Source organism: Eptesicus fuscus, chromosome 4 (genome assembly GCF_027574615.1).
Source record: "Eptesicus fuscus isolate TK198812 chromosome 4, DD_ASM_mEF_20220401, whole genome shotgun sequence".
NCBI lineage: Eukaryota > Metazoa > Chordata > Mammalia > Chiroptera > Vespertilionidae > Eptesicus > Eptesicus fuscus.
The window spans coordinates 20,084,058-20,098,200 of NC_072476.1; the positions used below are offsets into that span (position 1 = coordinate 20,084,058).

Sequence of the window (14,143 nt, forward strand, 5' to 3'; positions counted from 1 at the left end):
CAATGGAAAAATATGCTTGGGTGAGGATTAACAAAACAATAAAACACGTATTCTGCACACCCCAGGACCTGGTGCTTTTCCTGGCTAGCATTTTTGGCTCAGTGAACCCTTTCAGAAAAACTTTCTGCCTCAAAGGTTATTGTTTAACAAACATGTGGGCCCTGACCCAGGTAGCTGGGTTGGTTAGAGCTTTGCCAAGATACACCAAAGTTGCAGGTTCAGTCCCGGATCAGGGCACATACAAGAATCAACCAATGAATGCATAAATCAATGTTTCTCCTTTTTTTCCCTCTCTCTCCTCCTTTCCTCTTTCTCTAAAAATCCAGGAATAACATTTTTTTTAAAAAGGAGGCACACTCATATGAGTCCATTCATATTAGTGATTGTGATTTTATGGAAATCTTGTCAACTTATGTGATTTATTCCAACACATTTACCTTCATGGACTCATGTACATGACAGATAGTTTGTCATGTTTATATGTGACCACACAGGTAGAATCTTAAGGGGGTAAAAGGTGAGAAGTATTTCATAGAGAGAACCCAGAAGGGACAAGGAGAAAGTCAAGGTGCTGTGAGATAATGAGGTGACCTTGGCATCAAAGCGTCAGAGAAGTCCATTATATTAGAGAATTTTCAGGTGGGAGATAGGAGAGGAAGGGATGAATGATAACTGCAGTGTGGTAAGAGAATGGGGTTCTGGAGCATGTTTTGGGGTCTCGCAGATGGCAGTGGTGACAATGGACAGGATACAACCATGGAACTAGATAACTTCGGGGAAGAGAAGAACAGGGCACTGCAGGTGGAGAGAGCTGTGAGCTGGGGGCTCCTGTGGGTCACCTCTGTGTATGTTAAAGTCTGCAGCAGTAGCCCAGCCGGCGTGTCTCAGTGGTTGAGCGTCAACCTCTGAACCAGGAGATCACGGTTCGATTCTAGTCAGGGCACATACCCAGGTTTTGAGCTTGATCCCCAGTGTGGGCGTGCAGGAGGCAGCCAATGAGTGATTCTCATTATTTATGTTTCTATCTCTCTCTCCTTCTCCCTTCCTCTCTGAAATCAATATATATATATATATATATATATATATATATATATATATACACACACACACATATATATATGTATATATATATATACATGTATATACACACACACACACACACACACACACACACACATATATATATATACATATGTATATATTATTTTTAAATCTGCAGGAGTTGATATGAAGAGGCAGAGTGAGACAGCAGCTGGATCTCCAATGATGGTAGAAAGAGAGCAAGAAGGGTGGGAGAGGCAGCAACCAGGAGAAAACTACTGAGCCAAATGAATTTTAAAAAATTTTATTTTAGAGGAGACATAGGGAGGGGAGAGAAAGAAACACGGATCTGTTGTTCCACTCATCTGTGCCCTGATTGGGGATCAAATCGCTAACCTTGGTGTAGCGAGACGATGCTCTAACCACCAACTCAGCTACCCTGCCAGGGCCAGATGACATGAATTTGAAAGCAGGAAGAATTCTCACAGAGGCAATAGGGAACAAACAAGAACATCCAAAAGCAGACCGAGTTTGTGAAGCCCAAATTTATTTCTATTTAAAAATGCTCAAGAGACTTTAAAAAGGCCCAAAAGCCCAAAGGCGTCCAGGTTTAATTTCAGATCATCCTGACTTGGCGTACTTCCGTTTCTCCTTTTGGGCGGCATCGATTTGATCCTTGTTAATGAGACACCTCGGCAATTCTAGTTGGATCGTGGCGACATCTTGTGACTCCCAGTACCTGTCATAAATGGCCATCAGGTTACGAACGATGAGAAACGTAATGCCAGAAATAATCACTGTCAACGAAAGAGAGAAAGTTATATGACTCAAAAGGAAAGCCATCGCAACAATTCCAAAAACCAAACTTATCAATTCAATAAACAAACCGAGACGTCTGCAGATTTTACTTGAATATCCTTTCTGAACTATTCTTTGCAACCAGGCCCAGTGATGATCAATTTGAGTAGGGGAGATCATGATGAGTGTCACCTGCAAAGACTAAGGCACAAAGGAAATTGAGGTCAGATAGGTCGAAAGGTTGACTATGGATCTCTCTCACCATTTGATAGCACGGTGCTTTTAGATGAAGTTTTTCATTCCACGCATTGCGAGTCATCAAGTGTATCCTGATGGTACAATACAAAGGGCTAATGGCTAGGACAACGTGGAAGTTGACTTTCAAGGAAGATTGCTAGAAAATCAGGGATAATCAGTATATATTCTTAATTTACTTTATTTCGTTTTTATACATGTGTTGAGATTTATTTTTTGAATGTATTTTTATTGATTTCAGAGAGGAAAGGAGAGGGAGAGAAAAACATCAGTGATGAGAGAGAATCATTGATCATCTGCCTCCTACACACCCCCTACTGGGGATCGACCCCAAAACCCAGGCATGTGCTCTTGACCAGAATCGAACCCAGGACACCTTTAGTCCTCAGGCTGATGCTCTATCCACTGAGCCAAACTGGCTAGGACTTAATTTACTTTAAATACTTCTTTCAATAACCTTCATGATGCTGTCTCTTACAAGCACCTGGATCATTTCCAGGGAGACCACCTCTGAATTGGGATATAACCCACAGACGTAAACTCAGGAAAACATTGCATTTTACTGGAATATCTACACTACTTGTGGTATTTTTAAGACTATTATACCAATTTATATATACCTGGAATGGAACAGAAAGCAAAGAACTCCGTTAATTTAGACACAGATATCATGGAACACATGCTAAAAGCAACATGCACTCCAGACAAAGGATAACAAGGGAACTGTGAACTCCCCCAGCACAGGGTCCTGTTTCCCTCCTCTGCCAGTGGGGGGACCTGGGTGCAGTTTGACACTAAGAGGGAAGAAAGCCTCCAGGTGTTTCCCACTGATGCCCTTGCCCTTGCCCTTGCCTGAGTGAACTGAAGGGGATTTTTAGGTTCATCAGACTTGAAAAGGTCCACGTGTGAGGGGCAGAGACAGCCAGCAGGTAGCTCTTGTCTTGGTTGACATTTTCAGACAGATGAGCTGTCTGCTGTCTCAGGACCATGCAGGACCATCTGAAGATGGACGTGGTTTCTAATTAACATGGTGAAGAGCCACAACCTCAACTGACTCAAGGGAGTCACTCCTCCTCTTTATTATCTTTTATATTTCAAGCATATACCCATTGGACCAGTGAAGCCTGGTTCTGCGTAAGATTTATTTAAAGAAACAAAAATTTCAAGAACATGAGCACATTTCAACGAATTTTTAAGTAGCAATGCCTCATCACAAGATTATAAAGTGCTGTGTTCTGATACCTACTTGTATTCATGTTAATCCATTGATACTTATCTCCAAAATAAATAACCAAGTATTTCTATACCACTTATGGGATATTTTTTTTCAGTATTTTGAAATGTCACCTGTGTCATATTAAAAAACTGTAATCCTTGGATACATTATGAAATATTTTTATTTATTTAATCATTTGCTAGTTCCAAATTTTGCTGATTTAGGCCCTGTCATATATATATATTATTGATTTCAGAGAGGAAGGGAGAAGGAGAGAGAAAGAGAGAAATATCAAGGATGAGAGAGAATCATTGATCGGCTGCCTCCTACATGACCCCCCACCGGGTGTGCCCTGACCTGGAATCAAACCGTGACCTCCTGGTTCATGGGTCCATGCTCAACCACTGAGCCACCACCGCCGGGCTAGGCCCTGTTTTGTGATCTCATTGGAAGTGCCCCCATCACCTTGTCTTTTAGACTTTGCCTGCACCACCCACAGCATATTTAGGCAAGTTGCAGTTTTAATTGGAATTACAACAAAACAATTTCATAGGAAGACATAGTATTTTCATAATACTAAGCCTTCCTTCTCAGGAAAAGCTCTTCACTAATCTAGTTCGTCTTTATATTCTTATTTACCTCTTTATGCTTATTTCCCATTTAATATCTATGTTTCTGCTGTTTATTTCAATGTATACTATATAACAATTTTATCATATAATCATAAGTATTATATAGAATAATAACTAGGAATTTTATAAGTTCTATTTCTTACTGGTGATTTATCCCCATAAACGAAAACTAAATGTTTTGTTTGTTTTGTTTTGTTAATCCTCACCCGAAGATATTTTTCCATTGATTTTTAGGAAGAGTGGAAGAGAGAGGGAAAGAGACAGAAACATCGATGTGAGAGAAACACATCGATTGGTTGCCTCCTGCACAAGCTCTGAACAGGGCCTGAGCGGGGAAGGAGCCTGAAATCAAGGTACAAGCCCTTGAATGGAATCGAACCCGGGACCCTTTAGTCCACAAGCCAGCACTCTATCCACTGAGCTAAACCAGCTAGGGCACTACTAAATTTTTACACATTATTTATCACTAGCCATTTTCATTTTTGACATTCTAAAATTCTTCAATTACATCCTGGATTTGCAAGGTATACTGTTGTCCCCACAAATAATCACTTTTCCAATAGACACTATTTTCCTACTTTAACACATTATCTAACACAGCGGTCTTCAAGTGGACCCACCCCTACCCTTGAGGGACACAGACTGTTCAGGTGGCTCATGGTCGGGAGCTCCGTCAGGCTCCACATCCTCAGCTTCCTGCGGTCCTTCCTACCGCTGCTCTGCCTGCCGTCAGGGCAGCTCTTTGCCAGGTGCCTTTCTCCCTCTTCCAGAAGAAAGGCATCTCTATCATTCTTACTTATCTTGCTGTGGTGCACTGCACCAGGGTATTAAAAAAGTATCTGGGGTGCCAAAAGTAAACTACCTATTTTTTTAAAAATATATTTTATTGATTTTTACAGAGAGGAAGGGAGAGGGATAGAAAGTTAGAAACATCGATGAGAGAGAAACATCAATCAGCTGCCTCCTGCACACCCCCCACTGGGGATGTGCCCACAACCAAGGTACATGCCCTTGATCGGAATCGAACCCGGGACCCCTGAGTCGGCAGGCCGATGCTCTATCCACTGAGCCAAACAGGTTAGGGCAAACTACCTATATTTTGACTTGTGCCTATGTTAAACAATTAAATACCTAATAACTGGTTAACAGATAGTTTTGTCATTAGACATCTTATGTTTTGCAGTTAACAACAAAGTGGAGGAATTAATGGCGTTCTCAACTCATAAAAAAAAACACCTACTCTATAAAAAGCATTGAATTTTGCATGTAACCTTGAAGAAGTTCAGAGAATTCAGAAACACTGATCTAACGAGACTTCATTGTCATTTTTTTATGCAATGTGACCAAGATTGCATTTGCTCCTGTTTGAAAAAAAATAAAAGTAGCTGCCCCTGATCTCACTCTAGCCGAGATAGTTCTCCACATACATGTGCACTAACAGAAAAAAAGAATAGAGCAAAGGAAAGAAAAGAAAAAAGCAGTCACACTGCATGACAGGAAGAGCAGCTCTGAACCAAAATTTTCCTTTCATGTTTAAGGACATTTCTTATATATTGTTTGGATCACACCATACTAATTGTAATTGTAACTTAGTTAAGAAGAAATGTAACGCTTGGAGCAATATGCTCACAAGAAATTTTGAAATGAAAATGTCACATGTACTTTTGTTGCCAGAGACATGATATGGTGATCAACAAGGATTTAAAGCATATTATATTAGGATACATTCTGGGGAGAGTGAATAGAATGCATCCAGTAAAGCAAGAAAAATAAATGGATGAAAGTTCCAGAGTATGAAAGAAGAGCTTGTTCACGTGTGTTTTAAGTGGACGCTGGCGTTGAAGAGTCAGGCTGAATGCATACATTTAGAAGTGGTGGAGCAGTTATCGATGAATTTGTTTCTGTTTATTATTTTTTAGATTCCACATATAGTGAAATCATACTGTATTTGTCTTTCTCTGTCTGACTTATTTTACTTAGCATATACCCTTCAGTGGTCGGCAAACTGCGGCTCACGAGCCGCGGTTTGCCGCTCTGTTGACTAATGAGTTTGCCGACCACTGCTCTAGGTCTATTCATGCTGTCGCCAATGGCAAGATTTCATTTTTTATGGCTAATATTTTTATATATCACATCTTCTGTAGCCATTCATCTATCAATAGACATCTTTTTAAAATATATTTTATTGATTTTTTACAGAGAGGAAGGGAGAGGGATAGAGAGTTAGAAACATCGATGAGAGAGAAACATCGATCAGCTACCTCCTGCACACCTCCTACTGGGATGTGCCCGCAACCAAGGTACATGCCCTTGACCGGAATCGAACCTGGGACCCTTCAGTCCACGGGCCGATGCTCTATTCACTGAGCCAAACCGGTTAGGGCTCAATGGACACATCTTGATGGCTGCCAGATGAAAGGGGTTTGGGGGATGGATGAAAAGGTGAAGGGATTAAGATGTACAAATTGCCAGTTACAAAAATAGTCACAGGGCTGTAAAGTACCGTATAAGGAATATAATCAATAATATTGTAATAATTATGTATAGTGTCAGATGTGTACTAGACTTATCTGGGTGATAACTTTGTAAGTTATATAAATGTCTAATCACTATGTTGTATGCCTGAAACTAATATAATGTTGAATGTCAAATGTAATTGAAAATTGGACAAATAAAGAAAAATTAAAATGGAGAAGCCATTATTTACAATATGCCAGTATTCTATCCTTTTGACTGTTTGAATTTATGATGAAAACCTTCAGAGGACAATATAGCACATACATAGTAATGAGTTGTTCCCTCGAAATAGTATGGTCCCTGGGATCAGCAACCCTTGAAGGTTTCAAACAGAATGAAAACACTGAAAACCACAGAGCTTTGCATATTGCTTTTATGGAAATGCTGTGATTATTTCACCATTTTTATGCTATTTGCTATTTGTTATTCTCTTTTGCACATTTAGAAATTATTTGAGAAATTTTAATCAGAAATGGCTATAGAATTTTGTCAAATGCATTTTCATCATTTGTTGTAAATGTGACTTTCTACTTTTTAAATTAACATGAAGTTCAATCATTTTCCTAATATAGAACCATCCTTGGGTTCCTAAAATACACTCTTCTAGGTATGTATCTATTAAACTGTACAGGTAATTTTCTTGCACAAAGGTGGTACTGAGTTTTTGTAAGAGAATGCCTTTCACTGTAGGAGATGCATATTCAAGAATGTCATGATGCCTGTGACTTACTTTCAAACAATCAAGCAAATTACAATGATAATAGATTATATACATGTGTGCCAGTCACAACAAATGTTAACAATTTATTTCATCTGAGTGGAGAGTAGGTAGGTGTTGTGTTTTTTCTAAATTGTCTGCATAATTAAATATTGTGATGAAAGATTTGAAAAATTACAGGATTTTATTAGCTCATGTTTTAGGAATTTTTGCAGGCATATATTTAATTTAGAAAAGATTCCAGTTTTGTTATGGGGATTTGTATGGGCACTGGAGCTAGGTAGCACCTTTGTAAGATGATTTAGAAGCTTCCAGAGCTCAAGGTGATTGGCTTCTAAACATTCTTATGTTGATCTGTGCACATGTGTTTTTTTTTCTTTTAGAAAGATTGATCTGATTGAAATTTTTATCTCTTGAGGTGATTTTGGTAACTTTTGTTTTCAAGAAAGTTACCTATTTTGTGTAAAATGTTAAGTGTATTGAAATGAAAATGTACAAAGTCTTCTTAATCTTTTTATATCTAATGATATTTCTAGTTTCACTTAGAAAGTGCTCATTTTTCTTGGTTTGCCAGAGATTTAGGTACTTGGCTTCTTTTCAACAACAAACTTTTAGTCCTGGCCAGTTTTCTCAGTGGTTAGAGTGTCAGCCTGTGAACCAAAGGGCCGGGGGTTCAATTCCCGGTCAAGGGCATGTACCTAGGTTTCTGAGTTCACTTTGCAACACAGGTAGGGGTGTGTGCAAGAGTCAATGCATCTCTGAAGACACAGAGTTTCTCTCTCTCCCTCTCTCTCCTCCCCCTTTCCCCTCTTCCCCCCCGACCCCCGCCTCCCCTCCACTCTGAAAAAGCAATGAAAAAAATACCTTCTGGTGAGGATTAACAACAACAACAAAAACACACCAACAAAACAAGCTTTTAGTTTTATCCACCAATAAAGTATTTGCTTTCCAATTTGTTTTTACATTTCCTTATTAAATTCCTCCTCCATTGCTATTGGTTTTATTTTTTGTAGTTCCTTAGATTGAATGCACATTTTGTGTATTTTCAGACTTGCTAAATAGAAAAGAATGTTGAGTTTTACTCCTTTAAAAATGATTTTTAAAAGGACATTTTTTATTCCTTGAAGGCCCCCAAGACATCAGAAACAAGGTATAACTTTGTCAGTGACAGATAAAACATATTTTATATACATAAAAGACAAAAAATCCAGATCACGAAGAACACTGACAAATTAAGAAGCAAGCAAGCCAACAAAAGTGCATAAGAAGAAAAATCTGAGAAAACGCAATGGTCAGTGATTCTAGAAAGACAAAAGGAGTGTATTCAATGACTTTAAAACACACCATTACTATTATATATATTTTTAAGAAATTATAATATGGTTTACCTGGTATTAAATGCAGCTTTTTCAGAAAGAAACCAGCAAACACACTTCAAGATGAAACAGCAAACACAGCTCCCTCTTTGTGTTGCTTTTATAGGAGATAGGATCTTGATTAAATAATTGCAATAACATGGATTCTTCATAGATTTGTTTTCCCTCTGATGTTGATGGTGGTGGTTTCATCTGGCTTCACCTGATGATGGTGTGGTCATGATGAGGGAAGCCTTCTTCTCAGCTACCATCCCCTTTATCCCAGAGTTTTTCAACCTCCCTGACCTTGAGAATCCCAGGACACTTGGTGAAATTATAAGTCACCTGGTGTTTCACAAAAAATCTGGCAGTAGCCCTGACCGGTTTGGCTCAGTGGGTAGAGCATCGGCCTGCGGACTGAAAGGTTCCAGGTTCGATTCCGGTCAAGGGCACGTACCTTGGTTGCGGGCACATCCCCAGTAGGAGGTGTGCAGGAGGCAGCTGATCGATGTTTCTCTCTCATCGATGTTTCTACCTCTCTATCCCTCTCCCTTCCTCTCTGTAAAAAATCAATAAAATATATTTTTTAAAAAAATCTGGCAGTAGAACCCAACGTGTGTACTTCCACAGCACCCAGGGTTTTTTAATATCAGCAGAAATTGGGGAAACACTGCTTAAACTCATTCACTCTAAACTTCTTCATTCACAAATTCATAGAGGCATCTAGGAGGCACAAAAGTAGCACATATTTAAAGTTTAATGAAAGCATCAGCACAAATAAGACAAAAAATACACCTACTGCCCCCACAAAGTTTCCTTCTGCCCCTTTATAAGCAATACCTCTCTCCCTTCTATACACAAGCAACTATTGATTCGCTTTCTGTTACTATAGATTACTTTACCTTTTATGTAAATAGCATCAAGGATGTCATGCTTCTTTTAATTAGGGTATTAATTCTTTAGAGATTTGCCCAGGTTGTTTGGAGTATTAATAGATTGCTCCTTTTTAATATATATATATATATATATATATATATATATATATATATATATATGATGAGAGAGAATCATTGATTGGCTGCCTCCTGCACTCCCCACAACCAGGGCATGTACCCTTGACCGGAGTCGAACCCAGGACCCTTCAGTCTACAGGCTGATGCTCTATCCACTGATCCAAACCAGCCAGGGCGATTGCTCCTTTTAATGTTGAGTTGTACTCCATAGTTTGCATATATCACTGTTTGTTTATCCATTCCCTCATTTATGAATATTTAGATTGCTTCCAATTTGGGGCCATTGCAAATAATTTAGGTAATTGAAGAGATAGGATTAATGACAGGTTAGTCTTTTTACATTGAAAATGAAATTTTTATAAACAATCCAATAAAAAAAATGGGCAAAGGACCTAAATAGACATTTTTCGAAAGAGGACATACAGAAGGTCAAGAGATATATGAAAACATGTTCAAAGTCACTAATCATCCAAGAGATGTAAATCAAAACGACAATGAGGTACCATCTCATACCTATCAGAATGGCTTTCATCAACAAATCAACAAATGGCAAGTGCTGGCAAGGATGAGGAGAAAAAGGAACCCTCTTGCACTGCTGGTGGGAATGCAGACTGGTGCAGCCACTGTGGAAAACATATGGAGTTTCCTCAAAAATGGAACTTCCATTTGACCTAGTGATCCCACTTCTAAGAATATATCCCAAGAAAACGGAAACACCAAACAGAAAGGAAATATGCACCCCTATGTTTATAGCAGCACAATTTACAATAGCTAAGATCTGGAAACAGCCTAAGTGCCTACCAGCAGATGAGTGGTACATCTACACAATGGAATACTACGCCGCTGTAAAAAAGAAAGAATTCTTACCATTTCCAACAACATGGATGGACCTGGAGAGCATTATGCTAAGCGAAATAAGCCACTCAGAGAAAGATAAATATCACATGATCTCACTCATTTGTGGAATATAATGAACAATATAAACTGATGAACAAAAATAGAACCAGAGACACAGAAGCATTGACAGACTGTCCAACCTATGAGGGAAGGTGGGGGTTAAGGGAGCAAGAGGTCAACCAAAGGACTTGTATGCATGCATATGAACATAACCAATGGGCACAGAGAGTAGGGGGGTGAGGGTATGTGCTGGGGGATGGGGACAGCTGGGGAGAGGTCAATGGGGGAAAAAGGAGACTCATGTAATACTTTAAACAATAAAGAACTTAAATAATAAAAAAAAAGAAAATGAAATTTTGACAACTTGAAAAAATATACCCTGGCTGGTTTGGCTCAGTGGATAGAGCGTCAGCCTTCGGATTGAAGAGTCCCGGGTTCAATTCCAGTCAAGGGCACATGCCGGGGTTACAGGCTTGATCCCCAATGTGGGGCATGCGGGAGGCAGCTGATCAATGATTCTGTCTCATCATTGATGTTTCTATCTCCCTCTCCCTTCCTCTCTGAAATCAACAAAACTATATTAAAAAAATAACTTGAATAATTATAGACTGGGAATATAGGTAAATATTTAAAAGCCCTTTTTATTTTGGGAAACAAGACTATCAGAAAACCCATCGTCCTTATGTTTGGGAGTTGGTGGGCTTTGGATATTATTTTCTTACAGATAATTCATCTTAGAAATGTAAGACAATTCAAAAATATCGTGGGGATATATCCTATTTCAATGATGGAAAAACCAAGACAAAAAGTTTACAGTTGTTTTTAAAATAATCCCAAGAAATGGCCTACATGAGATAGCAGAAAGACTGAGTACCATCTACCCACTACTGCTTTTTGGAGGGATTTATCTTCTCCTTTTGGTAATGTATCTTCATTTCCTGTAATCTTTCACTGAGTTACTGGGCCATTGATATATCTATATATAAAGGCATTGGAGGGTTTGATAACTCCATCATATTTGCGAATTGTCAAGTAGGGGAATGAGAAAATGATCAAGAATAATGGGTGAGGTATGTGTAGTAAGAAAGCATGTGTAGTGAGGAAATGAGGTGCCTGAGATGATGTCTTGGGGTCTTACAGGTGGCAGTTATGACAAGGTACAAAACATGAACACAGAGGTGGGTATCTGATAGAAGAACAGGACACTGCAGGGGAGGAGGGCTGTGAGCTGGGCACCTATGTTCTTGGGTGGGTCACTTCTGTGCACATTAAAATCTGCAGGACTTGATGTGAAAAGTCAGAATGAAAGGCAGCAGCTGGATCTTCAGTGATGGTCGGAAGAGAGCTGAAGAAACAAGCAGGAAAAGGAAACTACAACTAACCCTTGAATAACACGGGGGTTAAGGGCTCTGACCCCCATGTGGTCAAAAATCCATATAAGGCGACCAGGAACCTCCTATATACTTCCGTTTCCGGCCTATCCTCTTCCTTTCCCTGCCAAAAGCACTTGGCAAACTTGGTGAACATTCCTAAAACCCGCCAAACTTTCTGTAAGAAGTGTGGCAAGCAGCAACCCATCTATCCCTCCAGTAATAACTACAAAAACAATGACAGAAGCAATGTCACTGAGAGAAAGAAGGGTATATAATCAGAGAAGAAAGCCACCACAGTGATTTTAAGAAGTAATATTAATCCAGCATACAACAAACAGAAATGTTTGCAGAATCTACATGAAAACCCTTCTTGTGTTATTCCTTGAAACCAGGTCCTCTGACCATGAGCTTGAGTAGCCAGGATTATACCAGGTCTCGCCTGTAGGATAAGGGATAGGAAAAGTTAACATCAGATAAATCAAAGGTTAACCAGGAACCTTGCTCCCCATTTGGCATTAACTGCTTTTAGATCCAGTTTTAAATTATATTCATTGTGAGTGTCCCAATGGTGTAATACAGAGGGCTACTTTCTGGACAATCTGAGAATCGACATCCAAAGAAGATGGCCAGAAAACCCAGGAGGAGTATATATTCTTAATTTCCTCTAACTATTTCTTCATGAAGTCATCTATCACAAACTTCTGGATCATTTGCCAGAGAGACCAAGACTGAACTGATAAATCCCGTAAACTGGAGGTTTGCTAGAGGACATGTAGTGATTCAAGATTGCACATTGCATTTTACTGAACTATCAGCATTGTGGTCCCATATTTAAGATTATCATGCCAAAACCGGTTTGGCTCAGTGGATAGAGCGTTGGCCTGCGGACTGAAAGGTCCCAGGTTCGATTCCGGTCAAGGGCATGTACATTGGTTGCGGGCACATCCCCAGTAGGGGGTGTGCTGGTCGATGTTTCTCTCTCATCGATGTTTCTAGCTCTCTATCCCTCTCCCTTCCTCTCTGTAAAAAATCAATAAAATAAAAGATTATCATACTAACTCAGATATAGATGAAATGGAACACAAAGCAAGAACTCCGTTAATTTAGACCCAGATATCATGGAACACATGCTAAAAGCAACATGCACTCCAGACAAAGGATAACAAGGGAACTGTGAACTCCCCCAGCACAGGGTCCTGTTTCCCTCCTCTGCCAGTGGGGGGACCTGGGTGCAGTTTGACACTAAGAGGGAAGAAAGCCTCCAGGTGTTTCCCACTGATGCCCTTGCCCTTGCCCTTGCCTGAGTGAACTGAAGGGGATTTTTAGGTTCATCAGACTTGAAAAGGTCCACGTGTGAGGGGCAGAGACAGCCAGCAGGTAGCTCTTGTCTTGGTTGACATTTTCAGACAGACGAGCTGTCTGCTGTCTCAGGACCATGCAGGACCATCTGCAGATGGACGTGGTTTCTAATTAACATGGTGAAGAGCCACACCCTCAACTGACTTAAGGAAGTCACCTCTTCCCTTTATTATTATCTCTTATTTTCAGGCATATGACCTGTTACCAGCAAGTACTGGTGCTGGAAAGGTTTTGTTACATTTCAAAAAATATTTAAGAGGCAATGTTCTACCTCAAGATTATGAAATCTTGTTTTGATACCTATCCTATTCATTTTAATCCATTGGGAATTTTTGTACATTGCTCAAATGGGAATCCATATTTTCCCTCAAATGAACAGGTGTTTATATTAAGAAAGTGAATGACTAATGACTGGGTAACAAAGGCTTTTACAAGTTGTCTGTTATTCTTTACTGTTAAGAAAAAATGGAGGAATTAATGGAGCTGCCAGCTCAGTAAAAATAACTCAGCAAAAGATTATATAACTTTTGCATGTAACTTTGAAGAAGTTCCAAGAACTCAGTGACACAGCTCTAAACAGCTGTTTCATGTTCTTATGTCTGTAGACAAGATTTGCTTTTGCTTCTATAAAAATAACAGCAATGGTCAGTGATTCTCTTTATTTGACTTAACTAGTAAAAAGAAAGGAAACTTTAATAACTTCCAACACACCACAATTTATATTTATAAATGAAGTTTTCTATACCTGATTAGATGAATCTACTTAAAAACAGCCAAAAAACTTTCATAAAATGTCAAACACAGTAACCTTTTTGCATTTCTTTTACAAGAGATAGAATCTTGATTGATTGAAATAACATTTTTCTCATTGGCAGCAGTTTTCACACAGCAGATTAGTTTTTAAAAATAGAATTAATCCAATAATGTGAATGCTTTGATTCTATAGATTTGGAAGAAATTCTTAACCTG

At 39.2% G+C, this 14,143-nt stretch overlaps 1 long non-coding RNA gene across 1 annotated transcript; it reads right to left on the bottom strand.

The window, feature by feature from the left end:
• Positions 1-1,580: 1,580 nt before the first annotated feature.
• On the bottom strand, positions 1,581-9,106 carry LOC114231560 (uncharacterized). Its single transcript, XR_008555660.1, has 3 exons — positions 8,566-9,106; positions 1,929-2,040; positions 1,581-1,838 (listed from the first exon to the last, which is right to left on the bottom strand). It is a non-coding gene; the product is annotated as an uncharacterized LOC114231560 (long non-coding RNA).
• Positions 9,107-14,143: the final 5,037 nt, after the last annotated feature.